At 27.5% G+C, this 22503-nt stretch overlaps 2 long non-coding RNA genes across 20 annotated transcripts in view; one reads left to right on the top strand and one right to left on the bottom strand.

Annotated features, from left to right (window-relative positions):
* Positions 1–3064: 3064 nt before the first annotated feature.
* Positions 3065–18785, bottom strand: LOC147801979 (uncharacterized). Of its 6 annotated transcripts, none has more exons than XR_015430173.1 (5): positions 18732–18754; positions 16170–16272; positions 14432–14535; positions 10792–10872; positions 3065–3522 (listed from the first exon to the last, which is right to left on the bottom strand). It is a non-coding gene; the product is annotated as an uncharacterized LOC147801979 (long non-coding RNA). The 6 variants fall into 6 exon arrangements; XR_015430172.1 differs by having other exon boundaries at positions 18614–18741; XR_015430170.1 differs by having other exon boundaries at positions 14432–16272; positions 18732–18785.
* A 97-nt stretch (positions 18786–18882) lies between these two features.
* LOC147801977 (uncharacterized) overlaps positions 18883–22503 on the top strand; it is a 53000-nt gene continuing 49379 nt past the window's right edge. For 7 of the 14 annotated variants that reach the window (XR_015430143.1, XR_015430140.1, XR_015430139.1 and 4 more), the window contains exons 1-2: positions 19072–19510; positions 20395–20640. This is a non-coding gene — a long non-coding RNA (uncharacterized LOC147801977). The other 7 variants (XR_015430147.1, XR_015430149.1, XR_015430145.1 and 4 more) reach the window with 7 other exon arrangements.

The following is a 22503-nucleotide window of genomic DNA, read 5'->3' as shown; positions in this document are numbered from 1 at the left end:
AACAGAAGATCCAATTTAGATTTTACGACGACTAATGCCTTGAAATTTTGAACCAAATCAAGAAGACAAGGAAACTCCTGGATCAGAAACCCCAGATGCATGATTTGTTAATGGAACATGGAGGACTTCGAGATTCGACAGATTTAACGTGCATCAGTCACACGGGGAGTCTACGGTCGGCGGAGATCGAGCCCACGACCTCTTGGACATGGGCCAAGTGCCCTGCCAACCAGGCTATCTCGGTTATTCACGGTAACATCGGTATACCGCAAACCAAAAATATTTTCTTTCTCTGCTATTAAAAACTATAACGCCAGGAAATTAAAAGATGTTTTATGCGAAAAACACTTTCAGGTAAATTCTGGATTTAATATTAAATTATTCAGAAACCGATGCTTTTATGCTGCATTTGGATAAATTTAAAAATAATAACAGTGCAAAATTTGCCTTTTGTAGTTAATATATTCATGTTTCTTTTTCAATAGTTCTGTAAAATAATATTCAGGTTCATTAAATCAAACTTTATCAAATAAAGAACAAGGTACTCGTGTTGCTGCAAAGGGTTATCCACTTCGAATTTAGATGAAAATCCTTCTCTTTTCTTCAAAAATCAGATCATCTAAACCAGTAACACGATTAACTCGAAGGTTACTTAGTTGAATCTTGACGTTATTTGTACATGTACAAAATTGAACGATTGTTTTTGTATTCTGTTTTTTTTTGGACAGTTCTTCATATATAATCTCTACGTGAAATATTTTTCAAAGCAAATATATCTGCAATAAGTATTTTCCATGATTTTTTGACGCATTCGGTTCAAAATCAGCTTCATTAATAACCGGCCTAACAATTTATTAGCGATTTTTTATGGTTTACGGCTAATAATGTTCAACTCCGCAGTCTTGCAATTTTGAACCCAATCCAGAAGAGTAGGAAACTCCTGTATCCAGAATTAAGAGAAGTTTACCTTCGTGGAGGAATTTATGATAAAACTAAGCCGCATTTGCTTTCCATTGAGAAGAAAACCACGAAAACCTCATACGGCTAGCATGACGGCAAGGGGACCCGTGATCCGTCTACCATGGGGATATCTTACGTCAGCACTGTGGTCCATGCGAGCCGGGTGCTGTATCTGTTAGCCATCGCTAGAATTCGAAATCAGTTCACCTCATTTTGGTGCTCTATCCCTTGAGCCACCACGGCTCTAAAATAATGGCGACTCGTGGTGGGCTCGAATCACCAAACTTTCGGTTAAAAATGCTCTACAGTGGACAAATATTCAATCCAAATAATATACTTCATATATTTTTTGACCCTAATTTTTATTGCACTTAAGTTAAATATTATATACCTTCAGGTGCCCCAGTTAGATTAACGACCAAGTGAATGAAAAAAAAGTACATAGGAAAAGATTAGGAGAGATAGCTTGGTAGAAGAGATTTGAATATTATAGTTCAATATAGAGGCCGGGATAGCCTGGTTGGTAGGGCACTGGGCCCATGTCCAAGAGGTCGTAGATTCGATCCCCGCCGGTCGATGACTCCCTGTGTAATAAATGGTGACTGATGCACGTTAAATCTGTAAAGTCACAAAGTCCTCCATGTTCTCAAAACAAATTATACCTATGCTGATACTTATCCAAGCCGGTCGATGACTCCCCGTGTAATAAATGGTGACTGATGCACGTTAAATCTGTAAAGTCACAAAGTCCTCCATGTTCTCAAAACAAATTATACCTATGCTGATACTTATCCAAGAGTTCCCTTGTTTTCTGTATAGTACATTATAATATAATATCAGGTGGAGTTTGGAAATCATAGTTTAATATTTAGGGGAGATAGGGGTCCATTTATATGTACAGTATATGAGCAAGAATTTCTCCATTTTACTGCTATTGTACGTGCTTAAAAAGAAAAATATTATAGTTTTAAGAAAAAGAATGTTTTATTTCAGTTACAATATTTAAAAATAAATAAAAAAGCACATTCATTTTTAGTAAATATAATTTTTAAATATTGAACAGCTCGAGCCCCGAACCCTCAGAGCTAGTAATTAATTGTTTCCTAACATTTAACCCATAGATTTAGACGGGGATGATGAATTACTTCACCTAAAGGGCGTCAGGGTGAACTTGAACAATGTAGTCTTTACTATACATTTGCGCTATCTATTGACCATTTATATAACATTTTGTTCTCAAATAGACTTATCAAAAAACTTGATTTTGAACATAACAATATAATGTAAATAATTTACAAAAATGGAATCTTCAATTATATAATTGTTCAAAAAGATATTTATTTATAAGGAACGACGGTGCTAATTAATATTATTTTATTAAATATTTCGTATTTTTACATATTCCACAGTTACTTCCAAATAAAAATACCAAATATCATAAAGTATTTTTTGTAAAAAAAGAAATAATATTATTCCATTAAATATGAAGGGGGAAAAAAAGAGTAAGCTATGAATTTCTATTAAAAATAATTTGTTTTTACGAAGTTTTATGCAATCAAGCAATATTCTATGTACAACATTTTTAAAATACAGTATGCAATAAATTTAACAAAATAAATAAATAAAAGAAAAAAATTATGATATGTAATCTATATAAATGTTTTCAATATAAATTTTAATGCATTTTTTCTTACATTTTAACAAAAAATTTTATTAGCAAAAACAAATAGGTATAAATTTAGTTAAAACTACCAGAAAAATCTTGAATCAGATTTGGAAGATATATTTTTTTTGGTATAATAAGAGGAAAAGTTTTTACTTCATTTATAATCCAAGTAAAATTTAAAAACAATTTAAGCTAATTAGCTGGAAACTTGTAACTTTCTCATCTTCAACCTGATGCAAAAATCACATGCAACACATTAAATTAATTATTATTATATTTACATATAATAAAATCGATGACAAATTTCAAACATTGATAAAAGCCTGCACTGAAAAAGAAAATATTATAAAATTAATTCTTAAAAGGAAAGAAAAACAAATAAAAGTAAAAAACATTAGGTATAAATCTCTGTAAAAAATTTCCAGGCTCTGTAAAAAGTTTTCAGGAACATTTTTTATTTATAAATCGCATACGCACTCAATTCCAGACATGAACACGTATATCTTATAAATTATAATTTAACATTGAGTTTATCTGAATATACAAAGGTTAACATAGAAGTTAACATAACGGTACAGAATAATAAAGTTTTATAAATATAGAATACCATATTAAATATTCATATGCAAAGGGTAAAAAAATTTTTTTTTATATGTTTTCAAACATTGTAAAAAAATAAACTTGAAGAGTAATTAATTTCCCAGTTTATTTTTATTACATTATATTACAGTTCCTTTAAAATGCAAACATATGAAAAGTAAATCATACTATAAATGTAAACTTTATTTTAAAAACTGTTCCTTGTAAACTCAGATTTCAGTATTCCTTATGACATTTTTTAAATTTTATGTAACAGATTCTTTACAGCTCCATTTCAATGAACCTTCATAACAGAACTGAAAATGAAAAAAAAAAAAAATAAATAATATTAGCATTAAAATATTTTTGAGCAATAACAAACAGTTTTTTTTTTCATTTGAAAAATCAATATTTGAAATTAAGAAACACATATATGTCAAATTAATGACGAAATCAAAAATCAAAGTAATAAATAAAAATTCTACAATAGATGCCCTACACTTTATTGTTAAATTAAAGAATTTCTGCAACAACCTATTATGGGTCAATGGGTGGTGGAGTTTAATTTTATGACCAAAAGCATAATGTGGTGTAAGCATGACACACAATTTTGCATTACAATCCCACACAATCTTCGAACAATCGATCAGCAGCTGTGTGTGGGCCTCAAGTTGTCACCAAGTTCCAAACCCAGTTCTTCATAATTATAGCTCAATTCGTTTGACCACTGAGCCATTGTTGTAAATTTCAGATAATATAAATGAAGACATTTATAGATGGATTTTATCATGAAGCTTAAAAAAATAATTAATTTTTTGTCAAAAATGTTATCATAATGCATTTGTACAAATTGAAACAAATTGTAAAAATATTCTGTGAAAAATTAGCTAAAATGTATAGTTATTTTACATGTTAACTTTCTAAAACTGTAATATTGATCACAGAAATGATGACAAAGGAGAATTAAAAACAGTTGAACTCTGCTGTATTAAACAAGATAGTCCCCAAAACCACTTGACACTTGGTTTGTGATGAAATTTAATGCATAATAATCTAAATTGGCCATACTGAGTCAAATTTAACTATTACATACTCAAAATAGGGAAAAAAATCACAAAGCTATAGATAATATCTGCCACAAAAAATAATAATTAATAAATAAATAAATAACAGGAGAAAGAAAGAGAGATCAATGCAGTATTCTGGTGTTGTGATACCTGAGTAAGAATAAAAATGGGAAAGAATTTGAGAGGCAAAATGCAGTTGTAACAATCAGTTTACAAATGAGCCATAGTATGCGTAAAAATTCACATCATAAACCGAAAATGCTCACCAGGTTTTGAGACAGTATAGTGATAGGTCACAGTATAGAAATAAACTTAAATTTTGATTATAATTTAGATTGGTTTGAAATTAGCTCTTAATACGATAACAATAATAACAATTTTAAATGATCAAAAAATTGGCAATACCTGTAAATTTTGAAAGCTTAAGGCCATACAAAAAAAAAAATTCAATTATGAACAACAGTCGGTTGAAATAAATGAACTTGTAACCAGGGTGTAAGATTATTTATATGGGGGAACAAACATCCATGAAATGAAAATAATTCACAAAAACAATTTTCTCAGTAAAATAAGGATATGTACTATAAATTCTTTCTTTCATAGAGCTTAACTAAAATTCAATTTAACTTATTTGTTGCCTTAAAATAAGATTTTTAATGAAATATTTAAATAAAAATCAAGTTTAAAGGTCTTACTTTTTAAACTTTAAAAGTCATAAGATTTGGAGTTGTAATTCACACAAGGGCAGAATCTTGAATTTTCAACAAGGGTAGAATTTTGAATTGATGGAGCATCTAACTAATGCTATTGATTGAGCATCAAAATCAAGTTAAAATCTTACATTGTTACAAACATTAAAAAACAAAGTTAAAAGTTCTAGAAGCTATGTCTGACAAAACATAGGGGAAAAGAAATTGGATATTTAAGAAACTGTATTTATCTTAAAATAATAAAACCTTTGATAGAGTTGATTTTAAAATAAAAGTATCTAATTGTTTCCTAACAAACATTTAATAGGTATTTAAATAATTATAAAAATAATGCAGATTAATCCCAAATACTTCTACCAGAACTTTACCTTTAGATACCTAAATTATTTTAAAATAATTTAGTTTCATTAATTAGTAAAGAAGGTTTGTCAGAGGATATAAAGCTAGTATAAACATTTTTAACATAATATTATGGCAAAAATTTTGTTCTGCATCACTTTGTGATTAAATGATGATGCTATACAATAGTAACAAATTTGTAATTGTTAGTTAGAGAATGCAATATGATACAATATATAATGCAAAAAAAGGTATATAAAATTCATATTTACAGTTAATAAAATATTAAGAAATTTAATTTAATATTATAATTATATTATATTTTTTTAAATAAAATAATTTAAAAAAAAGAGGTTATTCATTCACACAATATTTTATTTAAATTAAAACTTAGATATAATGACATAATTTTACTTCCTGTATTTGCTGAAAAATAAGCAAATACAATTTTGTGAGAGGAGTTACTTAAATCCCCCTTTTAGTTCAAAAATCAAAATAGATTTTAAAGAAATAAAATAATAATACTCAGTAAATAAAACTAAAATTATAAGTATTACTATTTCTATATATTTGTAATATTTCTTGAATTACAGAATTTATATTTTTAGGCCACATTATATAGGCTTTTCAAGAGACTTTTCAAAGCTATTTTTCAATTTTTTAAGGCTAACTGAAATCAAGACATTATACAAAATTCAGTTAGAAGAGTTGCACATTTTCTAAACTTAGATTCAATAATTTTATATACACTCAATATATAACTAAGGATTCAGTTCTGATAAGTTAACACAAGGAATTTTTTAAGTAATATGAAGGAAAAAGAAATCTGAGGCTTGAAGCTTCATTAAATGAAAAATTTTGTTTTTATAATTATGTAATTTGCATTTAGGAGGGATCATATAATAATGTTTTTCACTTATAGACCATATGACCATAAGAATTTATTGCAAGAATGTAAAAGCACATGAATTTCTTAATTATATTTTAATGATATGTGAATTTTTAAAGGGAAAAATGGGCTTTTTTCATTAACACTTTTTCAAAGTGTTTTGATTGGTGCCTTTTTATTTTATTTAATCTCTTTTCCTCATAAAAAAGTTTTCATATTTTTCTTTCAATTGCATATTTAAAAGGTATTACATTTCATTGAGTAAAGTTTCACTTCTGTTTCCCAAACTTAGAGTCAGATAATTAAAGTAAATTTCCAACTAAGCACTAAATATGTTAATTATTGTGAAAACTTTGGTTGCTAAATGTTAAGTTTTCTAGAAATGTTTATTGCAGCTTTTAATAAACTTTTCACATTTGTATAAGTCATTAGAAAAGTGCTGCCCTAGTTTATCTTTTGTTTTCGTCTGCTAGAATTAATATTATCAGATTGAACACTAAAAACCCGCATATTAAATCACATAGGAATGAATGATTGTATGATTCCATTATTCTTTCTGTACAAGTGAAACACTGCAAATTTTTGACTATAGATTCAAGAATTTTGAACCCAAATCAGCTTAAAAGTAAAATTACTTGTATTGCACATTACTGCTGTCCCCATTAATCATTAGAAAAGCGATGTCCTAGTTTATTCTGTGTTATCGAATTGAATATTAAAAAGCCACATATTAAATCACATAGAAATTAATTCACTACAGTTCCCATCTTGCTTTTTTTTATTGTAATGTCATAAATTATTTTTATTTTACCTTTAATAATCTTCTAAGGATATTTTTTAAAGGAAAAAAAACACATTATATGTTTCTAGAACATAACTATATCAAGTCAAAATATTATTTTTCCATATCTTATTGTCACTTGCAAACGTGTCACTACTGTGCCACTAATTTTATCTTTTAATGGTAAGGATAAAACTGATTATTAGAGAGTTATAACTTTACAATCATATATTAATGATTTTTTTTAAATAATTTCAAGGAAAAATAAACTTTGAGAAGTAATATTTAAATAATTGAGTAAATCATTTATGTAATACAAATTTTATAAAATCAAGGAATCATAAATATTTGTAATTAGTGTTGGTGACCAGTTTGGTTCTGATAAAGAACTTGACATTTTTCTGTTCCTCACTACATGGTCGGGTGTTGTGGTAATGTAATATTTCAAATATAATTCAATAATTTATAGAACAAAACTTCAAATAAACCTTTACTGGCCTTTATGGATTGTGTGCCCAGTCAGAACATTATGTCCAAGGCATACACACATTTCAGTTATATCATTTTATTTCAATTATAAACAAAAGTACCTTGGTGTTTTTTATGAATTGTGCATCATATTTTTTACTGTGCCCAAAGCACACATAACAAAACTTGAATTCATAGAATATAGCAAAGAGGATGTTTAAAGCTTTCAAAATCCAATTTTTAAAAAAATGATTACTTGTTATTTTTAAACAATTACAGCAAAAAGTATATAAATCATAACATCTTTCAAGTAGGTAACAAATCAAAGTAAAGGGGAAAGATATTTATAATCAAATTTTAAGTTAAACACAATAGCAATAAGCAAATTAATAAAAACAGCTAAATATTATTCTTTGCATAGCACTAACATGATATTTGCAATGAAATTAGATTTCATGATTTAAAATCAAAATTATTTTTAAAAGAAATAAATATACATATTTTTTATAGTTTAGTTCTTGTAAAATAAATTTTTCAAATAAATTTTTATATTATTCTCAATCATTATTTTTCTTTTGAGTAAAAGAATAATTGATTACATAATATAAAGACTAACAGAATAAGTAATATTGATTTCATTTCGAAAGAAAACTGTAAATGTAATTTAAAAGCAACTTTAAAGCACTGGTTTTTATATATGGTTTAAAAAATTCTTTGATGCAATGGTCATAAAATAAGTCCATTGTCTTGATATGAAAATAACTTCAATCCTCTATTAATTACAAAATGTAAACCATTAAAAACTGACTATGTAGCTTTGTTATTGATTACAATAGTTGCTATCATTTTGGATAGAGAAAGAAGGAATTTAGTGCAACAAAAGAGAAAGATCTATGTATATTATACATGAATGTGCTCAGGTATCTGAATTGTTTTCCATATGCATTAACAGAACAGTGCATTTCCATGAGCAAACAATTCAATTTACACCAAAGGAAACCCATAAAGTTCTTTCTACTTATTTTAAAACCAATGAGATGAAAATTGCAACATTGAGATGCGATATACGATAATCTATGATAGCCAGGATTCATTATCCAGAAAATAATAATGAGAAACAATAAACTAGTTTTAATACTAGATCTGGTAGGTATATTTTACCCTCATTAAGAGTTAGACAAACAAGAATTTCTTAAAAATAAAATTTTATGCAAAATTTGTTGCTCAACCATGGTGAACACTTCAAATTAAATCTAGGACACATTTCTACGACACATTTGAAATAATGAATGTGATGCAAGTGTTTTATAAAAAAAAATTTAAATTGTCCTCAAAAATAAATTGTTTTATAGAAAAAAGATAAATTTAATATTTAAGCGGTTTTCATTTCATATGTGGTTCTGTTATCATAACAGTTACAGCTCTTCCATTATCATTGGAGAGTAAAAAACTAAAAATTATGTTTGTTTATATATAGAACACAAACAATTAAAGTCTGTGTCAAGACACTGAAATAAATGCCCATTGAATGGGATTATAGGGCCATGTGTTCAAGACATAAAAAAAAGAGACAAATTTAAGAGTGTAACAACTACAGAGTAATCACCCCTTTAAACAAAGCATTTAAGATTCTACCAAACATTTTATACAAAAGACTATTACCATACATTGCAAAAGTCATCAAAAATTATCAATGCGGATTAGAAAAAGAAATATCAAGACCAGATGCACACAATCATACAAATCTGGGAAAAAGAAACGAAATTAATATTTATACATACCATATATTTTTTTACTTTAAGACAGCATATGATGGCATAGAAAGAACAAAATTATATCATGCAATACTCGATTTAGAAATACACACGTAACTAGATAAATCTTACAAAGATGACTCTTAATAGATTTAAAAGCAAGGTAAAACTAGGTAAAGTAAAACTCATACGAATATCTATACGAGTGAGATTCCATGTCATTGAAAAGAGTTATTAAAGACTCAGTATAACAGCTTAAATATTAGAATAATTGATTAAATATAGCAAACAAATGTTAATACGGATTAAGAAATCACTTTAAATTAAAACACGTAAGCATAAATTAAAGACTTATAAATATAAAAGTTTAGTAAAACAAATAATTATGTGTGGAAGCACATTTTGGACTACGATCAAAACAAAGGAAAACAAGTTCAGAGAGAAAAGAAAATATTTGAATGAAAAATATTTGGCACTGTCAAAAAAGTAATGCCTGGAGTAAAGTAACCAAATATTGTGAAAACTAAAAAGGTATATCAATTAAGATAAGTTGGACATATCTACAGCTACAATGATTTAATCCCAAAGATAAAAAAAATGGCAAACGGGTAAACCAAACATGAGGTGGCTTGATACAGTTAAGAAAATGTCACATAAAATTGGGATCAACCATTGGAAAACTGTAACAGTAGATCATTCCAAATAAAAAAAACTTAAGGAGAGAGCCTTGGACTGCAACAGGCTATAATAAGAGAAAGATCTATTAATCTACATAAGAAAGATCCATTATTTTTTTAAAATTCCTATTTTTAAAATGCTAAAAAAAGTACAGAAGCAAGGGTGTCATCCCCTCTGCAGAGGATCAAAATTGTGATGGCATGTCTTCAGATCATCCTCCGGGATGTTTCCCAGACCGTCACCAATAGCCCATTGTGCAGCTCTAGTGCGACGTAAATTAACAACAACAAAAAAGCTTAAAAATAATAAATCAATAAGGTTAATAATTTTCCTTAGAAAAAATAATTAAAGTGAAATATGAAAAATTTTTCAACAGGTAAAATAAAATTTAGTTAATAAGTAATAAGTTAATCAAAAAGAATATTATTTAAAATTATTCAGATATCAATGTTTAAAAGGGTCAACTAATAAACATTTCAGCAAGGTCGAAATTTATTTTGAAAGAATTTATTTAACAAATAATAAAAAATACTGAAGGGAACAGTGATATTTTTTATGGTTTGAATCAAGAGAAAAACTAGTTATTTCATGAAACATATTTAAAGAGTGTCTCAAAGTGTATTTCATGAAAATCAAAATTTTTAACACAATATTTACTATTTGGAAAAAAAATTCATAAATCATATTTATTACTAATAAATGTGACATTTTCTCATGAATCAGGTATACTTTCAGTTTGAGAAACTAAAGATAATGTGTAACATTTTTAATAAAATTTTTGGTATGAAAGTAATAATATTGATTAAAAGTTAAAAGAAATACAAAGAAACTTTCTCATTACTGACTTCTTTTTCATTACTGACAGCATATTTCATTTAGCAGAAGAAAAAAAAAAATTACTTTTCACATAGCTGAAACAGCAGGTATACAAAAATGATGAAGGAGCAGCAGTTGCGGGTTCGAATCCTTATGTTTCCATCGCTAAATAAAAAGAAAACAATTGAGAACAATGACAAATACTCAAAATTAGCATTCTATTTCTGATAACTATGAACTAAAAACTACATAAAAATATGCATGGAGACAATTTAACATCAAAAAATGGTTTCAAGGGAGAAAAAAGAAACTTTTTATATAAAAGAAGTTAGGTTAAAAGATTTTTATATAACCTGTTGATACATTCAGCTATGTGTATAAAAAACTAACTAGTGAATTACCAGTAAAATAATGAAATTTTAACCTCTTTCAGAAAAATTTCTGTTCTATATTTTAAATATTATAGAGTAACAAGTATAGGAAAGCTTTTATTACATTCACGATTTTAGTAAAAGTGTAAAAACAATAAAAACCTATAAGCAAAAACCATAAAGTTTGTCTTGATTTTAGATTTTTTCTCCTTAAACACTGATTACATAATAAAAAATAACAGTCAAGATCAGAGTTTTAAGCATAAAATAGAATCAAGTTTTTCTTAAAATACACAGTGAGGTGGCAGCTAAAAGGTTTTAGAAACCTCTGTTATTAAGTTATAATTTATAAGAAAAATTTGAAATTCATTTAATATAGTAATTTTTATAAGCTACAATTCAAACGATCTACAATTTGATCCTTTTTTTAAGGGACTATTCATAACAAATCAATGGTGCAGGAAAATGACGAATGAGAGTTAACCTAGAATATTTTCGAAATTCATGAAAATTAATACATTCGTAATACATATAAAACATTTAATTAAAAAAATTATTCGAAATATTTATGCAAAAATATTTACGGCACGAAGTAAAGGATAAATAAGTGCATCAACATATTTACAATACAGTAAAACCTCCGTTATGCGGACATTCTTGGGACCGAGATTGTTCATTTATGGGAGGGGTACCATAATAACAAAGTTTAACACCGTAAATTATTTAAAAAATATTTTGGAAGATGTAGAAATAATTAAATAATCTACAATAACTATCTATAAGGATATTTTTTTAAACTTTAAGAAAGATAAAAAAGAATATATAAAGAAGTTTGATATAAAAACATAATTCCAGATGTTGTTTTTTTTTTAAAATTACGCCCGCCATCGTCCTCAGACATAAGGCGTCTTGCAGTACAATATAACAGTGAAGTAGCTCCAGAAGGTGAGAGAGCACGAAAGTCCTCACAGGAATTAATGAAATTAATTAATAATAATGAGCCTGCAAGTAGTCATGTCCAGTAATTATTCTAAGGCAAGCAACTCCCTCGATCCTGGGAAGGAGGGAAAGACGAGAGCGCTGCTGGCCATGAAGAAGGCTAGCCCAGGATTTTCCATCAGCTAAGTCCTCAAGAGCAGATATTGTTCTGTGTCTGAATTTGCTCTTAAGATGCCACCTTGCATTTCTAAGAGGAACTGAGTGAGAGGGTTAATGCAATGCTGAAGCCTCTCTAGCCAACATGTTAGCCCGTTCATTTCCGCAGATGCCACAATGGCCAGGGATCCACTGGAGGACTACATCTCTTTCAGAACAAAGGAGAGATCTGATGCGTTGTTTACACTCAAATTCAAGTTCAGAGCGGTATAAATTATATTCAGAAATGGTCTGAATTGCAGCCTGAGAATCGACAAAGATAACAATGTTTTGTTCAGATGGTTCACCAATAGCTGTAATAGCCATAAGGATTGCAAACATTTTTCCATCAAAATTATCTGCCCAAGTGTCAAGAGGTTCTCTAAGGCTGAAATATTTGGAATAAGCACTCGCTCCAGCTTTACCAGTTGAAAAAGTGGAGGATCCATCAGTAAAAACCTGCAGCCATTCCTGGCAAGGGTATCACTCGTGTATAGTGGCCAGAGCAATAGGATACAACTGAGTCTGGTGGAAGTCTAATTTCCGGACAGGCTGCACCAAGTTAAATCCAGCAGTGGCATTTCTCAGAAAGCTTGTAAAAACAGGCAGTCTGTAGATACAAAGTTTGGAGTTGGAGACCTCAAAGATCTCTGCAAGTCTCAAAAAGAAAAGAATGTTGAGTCTGGTTTGAGGGAGAATATATAATTCCAGATGTAGTTACAGATAAATGAATATAATTTCCCTATTAGCATAGATACTTCAGTTAAACATATGATACTGAATAGGAGCTTTCAATCCTCAGTTGTTTTCAATTATTAGGTTTACATCCTCTTACACCTACCTATCATTTGATAGGGAACGTGGTTAATACTTTTTTGAAAGTAAACCTCACATGATTCACAGAGGAAAAAAGCTATGCCTACCTGTAAGGCATGAGGACCTATGGAGTTGATTATTCACAATTGAACAGCTATCAATTGTCTGAATAAATGTTTCGTTTATATGAACAACTCAAAGATTATACTTCTGTTCTCTTTTTTACCCCAGCTCGGTTAAATACAGTCTTCAAATTGATAAGAAAATTAAAGAAATTTTCAATGGGGAAGAAGCATTGAGAGTGTTCAAGATGTTATTTCAACTTGAGGGGTCTCCTAACTTGTGTGGTCCAGATGAAAAGATCAAAAGATCTCGCTGTCCAAATTATTTCACAACAGCAGTATCATTTTCTCTCCTTTCTTTACAAAGGTAAGGCAAAGTGACAGGAGAAAAATTGCTTCTTCCGTAGTGAAATAGTTTAACAATATTTTTAGTTATGGATAAGGCAAAAAAAATTTACATGCTTTAAAAATGGTGAAAAGTTGCGCTTTTTTCCTTGCAATTTAAAGCAGAAAGTTTTTTTTCTCCTTTTTTTTCAAATTTAGAAAAAGTAGTCTCCGTTTTGAGGAGATAGAAATAACATTTCAGGGCCAAAATGACTGTCCGCGTCCGGTTATGGGAGTGTCCACTTTGTGGAGTATGTACATAACGGTTTCTTCATAGAAGATTCCCTGGGAATTAAAAATATGTCCATATTGAGAGGCGTCTGTTTTGAAGAAGTGTCCATAGCAGGAAGTTTCACTGCATTTGGAAATTTTGGTTTTCTTTAGGCAAACAATAAATTTTCAAGAGCTGTTACAGATTGTAGTTCATTTTCTGAAAATTCCTGTGAATATAAAAAGCTCCTGATTGGTTTAAAGATTTTCAGGCCTTCTGAAAATGTTTGCTCTAATTGTTTGTGTTCACTCTTCATTGGTATTATATTGCAACTACTTTTTGATCCAGCAAGTTTCAATATTTTTATCAACTGATGCATAACCACAAAATTGTTGTTTGAGGTGTTTTACCCAAACTGTAACATAATCCACATTTTTTTTTTCTTTTTTCATTATTAACATCACCATTCAGAAGATACTATTCTGCTTCCTCAAAGCAAATTACAAACAAGTAATTTGTTTTGATAACTTAATTTAATAACAAAATAAAATATTATTAGCAAATTACATAGAAATGATAAATATAAAATTACAAAAGATAATTAAAAGAAAACTAAGGTATTGGTAAAAAACTATCATTTACAATAAAATATCCTTTTATATTTTTAGTCTAAGATAAATCATAATACAAGACAAAACAATATTAAATATTTTCTCTATTTTAAACAAATTTATGTAAAAATTTACCTCTGCTCAATACCAACTTGAACATCAGAGAATGCTTTGAGTATAAAAAGGAGAGTCAATTTTATGGCATCAGATGTAGTATTATTAAGAGGAGCAGCTCAAAACTGAAATTGAAAAATTTTGAGTGTCAAACATACTTTTAAATTATACATGAGTGATTACTTTCTTAAAAAAATGCACAAAACTGTACAATGTACAAGAAAGAAAGCTTATGTAAGGAGCAAAATTATTTCTTGATTGTGGACAATTCTTTTTATTAAAATATATTTTTTTTTTAAATCTTAAAGTAAAAATGAATGGACAGAATGATGAGAAAATTACAAGCCATATTATTTCAAAAAATAAAAATACCTCTATTTAAAAAGCCTTGACACAGACTTAGATCTTTATTGAGTAAGCGTACATATCTCAACTAATCTATTCGTTATTATTTTTTTAGTATAATGATCTGTGTTAACCTTGAATTTAAATGTTACAAAACGTTATAATTAAGCAAGAGTCAAAACTTACCCTTCTACATAGATTTAATATTGTCAATGCTTTAATATAGTTAAAACATAATTATTGCAACAGATTCTATATAATAAGGTAAGATTGAAAGTCTACAAATCTTTTGCATTTTATGAATAAAGAAAAATGGTAGAGATTTAAGTTGCCTTTTTGAAATAAAATAGTTTTAAATACACTCTTTATTCATTTTCTGCAATAAATAAGTTCACCTATGTGTTCAAATTGTTACTATACATTTTTAGATGTCTTGAAAGTTATGTTAAATATCATCAATGATTATTTCAATTGATTGTTAAAAGAAAAGTTCAAAGTATGAAAATTATTAGCAACCCAAAATTACCTCAAAAATTAAAAACCATTATAAGTAATTTTAATTTAAAATGACAGCCTTTCCATGTTCAAAAAGTACTAGTACATAAAAACAAGGAATGTAAGCCAAAAATAAAATATTTTCAGCAAATATATAACATCAAATCTGCTATATTTACTAAATTATATCAGGCTATCTGTTATCAGGTTATAATTTATATATTAAAGCAATATTATTATTTTTTTAATAAGCTGTATTTTTTATTGCTGTTCAAAAATTTTAATTTTTGTAATTGTAGAATTTTTGAATTCAGCAAATAATACATACAAATAATTCATACAAAGTTGCTGTTTTAATTAAATAAAAAAATTTTCAAAAAACTTATTAACAAAAACTATATTTTTCAAAAGAAATTTTGATCGGACCCTAAGTAGACATGACCCCTTAAGTACAGCCATAAAGAACCATAACTCAGACAACCAGTTTAGGAGCACATTTAATAGTTATCCAATATAACAGCTAGAAATTTCATGCAAAACAATTTATTGCATACCAGTAATTCACATAAAAAGAATTCATGGTCTACTTCTAAAATTTTATGGAAATTGTGAAAACAGAGATTTAAATTTAATTTATAAACAATCAAGTTTGTTCATAGAAAAAAATATTAGTCGTAAAGTTAAAAAAAAAAAAAACTATTAAAATAAGGGGTCATTAAGAAATATCAAGAAATTAAAGTTAAGAAATTATAATAAAGATATAATTTTCTAATAAATTAGTTTCAAGTACTATTAAGCTTTTTTATTTTATTTTTTTTAAATTTTATCTACCACTTAATAGTTGAAATTAAAATCTGCCAGAATCATCCTAAATGTAGCTGCTTACTTTCATATTTATAATAAATTTAAGTGTTAATACCTTTTGTACCTAATTAATTGACTTCACTATATGTTCAAAGACTTTAAGTCACAACCAAAGAGTCAATTCAATCTACATACATTTATCTACTGACATATCCTGCCTACAGATACAACAAAAATACATATAAATGTTAGTATATTAAGTCATATTTCATGAAATGGTATATGCTAGTCTCAATACTATGTTTCTACCTGACCAGTTTAATCTTGTCATTACAATACAGAAGTAAACTAGGCTATGATAACTAAGATTTGCACAAACACTAAACATGTGATTTGGAAGAATATGGAGCAAAGGACGGAAATAACTTTAAATTAATCTAGGTACTTTTTCATTTTGGCTAATTTATCTATTATTTGTTTTTTTAAAGTCACTTATAAATAATAAAAAAACAGTTGAATTTACTTGCACTCATTAAGTTTCAATTAGTGACTTTATCGCCTGCTCCGGCAAAATGGAGAATTACCCTAATTTATTTAACAATTAACTGAAATGAAAAAAACAATAACAGAAAAAATATATTCCAAAATTCCACGAAGTTAAGAACAAAGCAAAAAATTGAAAACAGGAAAAGCAAATAGCTAGAAGAGCAAATTACACAATTCCTGCTCATCTTAAACATCCATGAGGGTTTGTAAGGCATGAGCACTTCTTTAGGACATCTGGGGCAAAAGGCTAAATAATACCAGTTTCTCAAGACAGTGTTCCGTCGAAAGCAGCTTCTATTTTTTATGAGCTGCAGCAAAATTTGGTGTTTAAAATCGCAAGTGAGGGATAGCTAAAGCAGAGACAGATGCTGCTCATTTTCGTTTTGCATTTTATGCAGATTGGAACAGAGTCCTATCGATGTTGGCTCTCATTGTTACCATGTTACTAACAATATTAAAACTTAAATAAATTATTAAAAAATTATCATTAGCCACCATTCATTTAATTTTTGTAGTCTCTAGGATATTTTTATTATGTTTTGAAATTTGAATTTTTCCACTTTTTTTGATGAATTGCTACTTGCAATGAAACTTTTCGTTAAGAATAATTGAATTAATTATTTAAAAAAATATCCATTAGCCATCAATTAAATTGCTTGGGTCATCTTTCTGACATTTTTGCTTTATTATTCTTTGGTTACAAGTTTAACTGAATTCTTACTAATGAAACCTTTTTTTGTCTAACTTTTAGTAGTAACATTTTAAAATTATGATTGCACAGTTTCACCAAGATAACAAAAAATTTGGTGTTTTATTTTAAGCACAAAAAATGCTCTTTCTTAAACACCATTAAATCTATGTTAAATTTTAATCCTTCAAAAGTTATTTATTATTCAATAAAAATCAAATTTACTTTAAAAGGTATGTGTATGTTTTTTTAAAAATTATTTAAAAAAATATGTTTATCAGTGCTTTTTTTAATACTAAAATATCTTTTTGTATAAGAGTATCAATTTCCTAGGAACCTGCTTAGGGGCCGTTCAAAAAGTACGTACACAAAAATGGAGAAATTTTAACCCCATCCCCCTTTTTCGTACATTACCGTACATAAGGCCTTACCCCCCCCCCCCTAGAGTACGTACATTATATTGCTCTAACCCTTTAATTTTTTATTCTTTTTTATTTTTTGAGAGACAACTTTTTTTGAGAACTGGTTTACTCATTCTAACAAGTGGTCGCCGTGCGAAAAAAATTACAAGAACAAACATATGTATAATACATGTGTAGGAAAAAGTCAAATTTAAATTTGGTGTATGCTTATAATGTACGTACTTTGTATAAAACTTCCCCCCTCCCCATCATACAAAATAGCAAATCCCCTCACCCTTTTGGGGTGTATGTACTTTTTGAACGGCCCCTTATTGAATTATGGAACATGCTTGAAAATCCAATAATCAGGACTAAGTGTAAAGAGAAGGGTAATAACAGAAAATTAAAAAAATAGCGAAACTTTTCCTATTTTAAGGTAAGAAGTAGCTAATTGACTACGCAAAATTAAAGTTTCTAATAATATGTACACTTTGGCTACGAATACTTGAATCAAAGAATTGATATAAAAGGGGATATTTTCGTATCCTGATCTGTAGCGCCAACTACAATTGCTAAAGTGCCAAATAGATTTTAAAAATTTCAAATTTAAAAAAAAAAAAACATGTAGATGTTTATGGGTGGCTGCGAGTTATAACTTTCGAGTTGGTCCCTTTCTGTGACGTTTCTTTTTAGTTTTTCACGGGCCACTGCCTGGAAGTTTCCAGGACTTGGGGATTACTCTGCCACAGATCACGATACTGAAATATCCCCGATATAAACAACTTTATATACTATTTTAATTTATAACTAATTTAATTATATACTTTATTAATTAATGATATAACAACTTTATATACTAAATAAAAACTATATTTTTATATATTAAATAGAGTTACTACTGTAACTGTCAATACAATTTCTTACAGTTCAACTTGAATGCATTATATTATTTAAAAAAAATTGCACTTGCATATTAGAAAAAAAATATAAAATATATATATATATCTTTTCAATGCAATAATGTAAAATTAGCTTTTTGTACACAAGCATTTGTTTAATCCCACTTTTCCATGATTACATCTAACTCTCTATAATGTTTTGCAGACAAGCCTTTGCAGACAAGTAAGCTACAAGCTTAAAAAATTTCTTCCGCACAAGTGTTTAAAATAAAAGTGAACTTCAGATCATTATAAGCGAGCTATAAGCTGCAAACAGCTAATAGCTTCATCAAAACTGATCGTTACAATTATCATCACTTCAGCTCAATATTTTAGTTAGAAAATATATATATATATATATATATATATATATATATATATATATATATATATATATATATATATATATGTGACATTTTTGTAATAATATAAACTATACTATATGCAACTAAACTATATGTTTTTTGAATCTGTTTGTTTCCTACCCCGTTTCATTTTGCAGCAGTTAAAATCCATTCTTACAGTTACAAGTTAATTTTTAAAGATAGATTTTTTATGTTAATAAGATGAATATTCATACTAAATAGTTTAATGTATATTGTCAATGAATACAATAAATTTTTCTCCCATGTATAAAAAATTATATATTTTGACTCTATCTGTAATTTAAGATTAAAATATCTTTCATTTAACAAATCCTTTAGTTACTTGTTAGATATGTGTAAAAGTTGTGTACAAATTAAATTGATGCAGAATGTAATGATTTAGAACAAACAAGATTCTTAAAATTTGTTACTTTCAATTCTGTTAAATAGTCCTCTGATTATTTAGTAATGGAAAACTTTCTTAATCTACATAAGGTCTTACTCCCCCCCCCCCAAGAGTAGGTACATTTTATTAGCCCCCCCCCCTCCTTTTTCATAAAAATTAAAATAATCGTGTTTTAAATAAAATTAAATATTTATTTAGAATAATTTATTCATTTAAATTATTTAAACATTAACACCCAACTTTATCTTTGAATCAATAAATAAAACAATCTTATCTGATCAACATAATAGGAATAAGTCAAATTTAAATTTGGTGTATGCTTATAATGTACATACTTTGTATAATACCTCCCCCCTCCCCATTGTACAAAACCGAACAATATAGCTAATCCCCTCCCCCTCTTCGGGATGTACATACTTTTTGAACGGCCCCTAATTGCTTTTTCATGGGAACAAACTTTTGCAAGAATATATATCAATTTATTATAGGTTTTGCTTATAATATGAAAAATTAATAATTTATCAGTCTAGTTTAAATTTTATAGCAAAGATTTTTTTGGATATGTTTATTTATTTTTTTTTTACTTTTTTCTATATTTACAAAAATAACAAACTATCTTTTAGGAAAAAAAATAGTTCAATTTACGATTATATTAAATGTTTTTAAGATTTAGCTTTTTATAAATATTGATGTATTCATCTCATTAGAAAGATTTTGCAAAGCTTCTATTTAATTTTATCCTTGATGCTAATTTTATTTTCAATTCCTTGGTGATATTGTAATTTCTGAAGAAATATTTGCTCATACGCTATGCAGTCCAGATAGAGTTTGGGCTGCGAAATGATAACCTTTTCTAAATCTATTTTTTATTAATTTCAAAAAAGTCAAAAGTTTATTAAATTTAAAAGTTTTTTTTCATTATTTATTAAAAAAATGCAGTGTTTTTATAGTTTTACTTTTTTTTATTTTTAATATTTCCTGTTTTTTCTTATGTAGGTGCTGTCATAGTTCTTCTGTACCTGCTCTTAGGTATACTTGTTTACCTACTAGCTGCTGCTACTGTTTCAAATCAAACAATTTGAGAGGAATGCTGCCAATTTCTGATTTTTCACCATCATTTGTTATCAGAGTATTCCTTCCAAACTTAAAGAATTCTAGTTTTTCGTGTGTGTTAGATGCAGCATCAATGAATCAATGGAGAGATAAAGATCAATGAAGAGACAATGATCTGTTTAAATCAAGGTTTGTTTTATATGAGATATTCATTTTTCATTTATATTTTATTTCATTTCAGCTATAACATTTTTGAAATTATTTGTACTACCATTTATTCATTATTTTTTCAAATTAGCTTCTTTCAAAGTTTAATTTTTTTTATTTAACTGACCAAAAGAATAAATTGTAATATATTTCAACAAGCTTAACATTTTTATTTAAAAAAATAAATAAATAAAAAACCTGACAAAGTTAATTCGATTGTTCAAATTCCATCCCCCATAATTATAAATGCATATCGGCCAACATTAGAGAAAAAATTACACAGATTTTACTAGCAACATTTCTTAGGCTGCTTGTAAAGTTTGATCCATTATAAATTATCACATAAGTCAAAAAAAGAAATCAAAATTAGAAATAATGTAAGCACTTCCATTTAGCAAAGTAAGAAATATGTATATAAATCTTAACCTAAAGATTTTTTAAACCATTATTTATACTTACTTATAACTATTAACACTTAACAAGATGCAGTACTAGCAATAGTATTATCTGTTGAGGAATAAGAGAAGTCTTTTCTCCATCAGCAGATAATCATCATCAATTTTTTTTTTTAAAAAGTATTTCTTCAACAAATACAGAGAAATTTGTAATATACAGGTAAACAGGAGAGAGTCTTCATTAATAAATAGGAGACTTGGCAAGTACGTAAATGTTTAATAGGGATGTAACCTTTAAAATATTATGAGTTGCTGTAGTCTTGTTTGTTATAGAAAGTATGTGTCAATTGATTTAATTTTAGTTTTCAGGTCCTAAAATTTTTTAAATGTGTGTAAATATTTTGAAATTCAGATTACCAAATTTTGATATGCAAGAAAATATGTTTTCTTCTCTAATATTCTAAAACTATTTTAATTTTTTTTCTCTTTAAATTGTGTTTTGTGCAAAATAAGATAAAATTTTTGATTAAGTTTATTTTTAAAATTTAATCATAATCTTGGCTGTTAAGAGGTTGGAATTCAGTTGTTGAGAGCGGAGGTTTAAGAATATTGAGTGTTAAATATAAAGTTTAAAAAAGTTTTGTCCATAATCTGACTTTAATTTAAATTTGAAAAAAAGTCAAAAGAATACTAAAGGACAAAAAAAAAAAAAAATTCAAGTACTCTTGAATCCACATGATGGACTTTTTAAGACCCAAAACTGTTTTTTTTAACCAAACAAAAAATAATAAAAGGTTAACTTTGTATCACATATCTACACATATATTTAATATATACTTTTTATTGTTTTTTCTAAACTTGATTATATTCTATATAGCAAGAAACAGATGTTTTTAAAATTATAAATTGCGTTTCCTGAAATATACTAATTGCTATCTAATGAAGTATAAAATTGCACAGCCATGTTACTCACTTATTGCAAGCAATAGAAAGAATTGCACAGTAGGAATTATATATTTTATTAATCATAATATAATTTAAAAAGTGCTACACTAATTTAATCTGCTAATAATAATAGTATGCTCTAAAATTGAGAAATTCGTAAAAAACAAAAAATTATCTGTTTAAGTGGGACAAATAAATTAAGGTTTTACATCAATCAATTATAATTTAAATAGCACTGGAAAACAATTATTATTATTTTGTTTTGCTTTCCAATGAATAAGATATTTTAACAAAAACAATTTTACGACGCTGATTTCAAATCTGCAATTAATTTCTTCCTCCAAGCTATGGTTTTTTCAAATAATATTTTATAGTGTATTTTTTGTTAAAATATGGAAGTTTAAAAACATTACCTATAACCGAGGATTGCATAAATGTTGTGACAATTTTCTAGGGGAATAAAGGCACATCATCTGTATTAAACTTGCTTAACGACTTATGCCGG

The sequence above is a fragment of the Parasteatoda tepidariorum genome, chromosome 11 (assembly GCF_982258835.1).
Source record: "Parasteatoda tepidariorum strain Cologne lab strain chromosome 11, Ptep-v5.0, whole genome shotgun sequence".
Classification (NCBI taxonomy): domain Eukaryota; kingdom Metazoa; phylum Arthropoda; class Arachnida; order Araneae; family Theridiidae; genus Parasteatoda; species Parasteatoda tepidariorum.
This window is presented reverse-complemented; position numbering and strand designations above follow the sequence as displayed.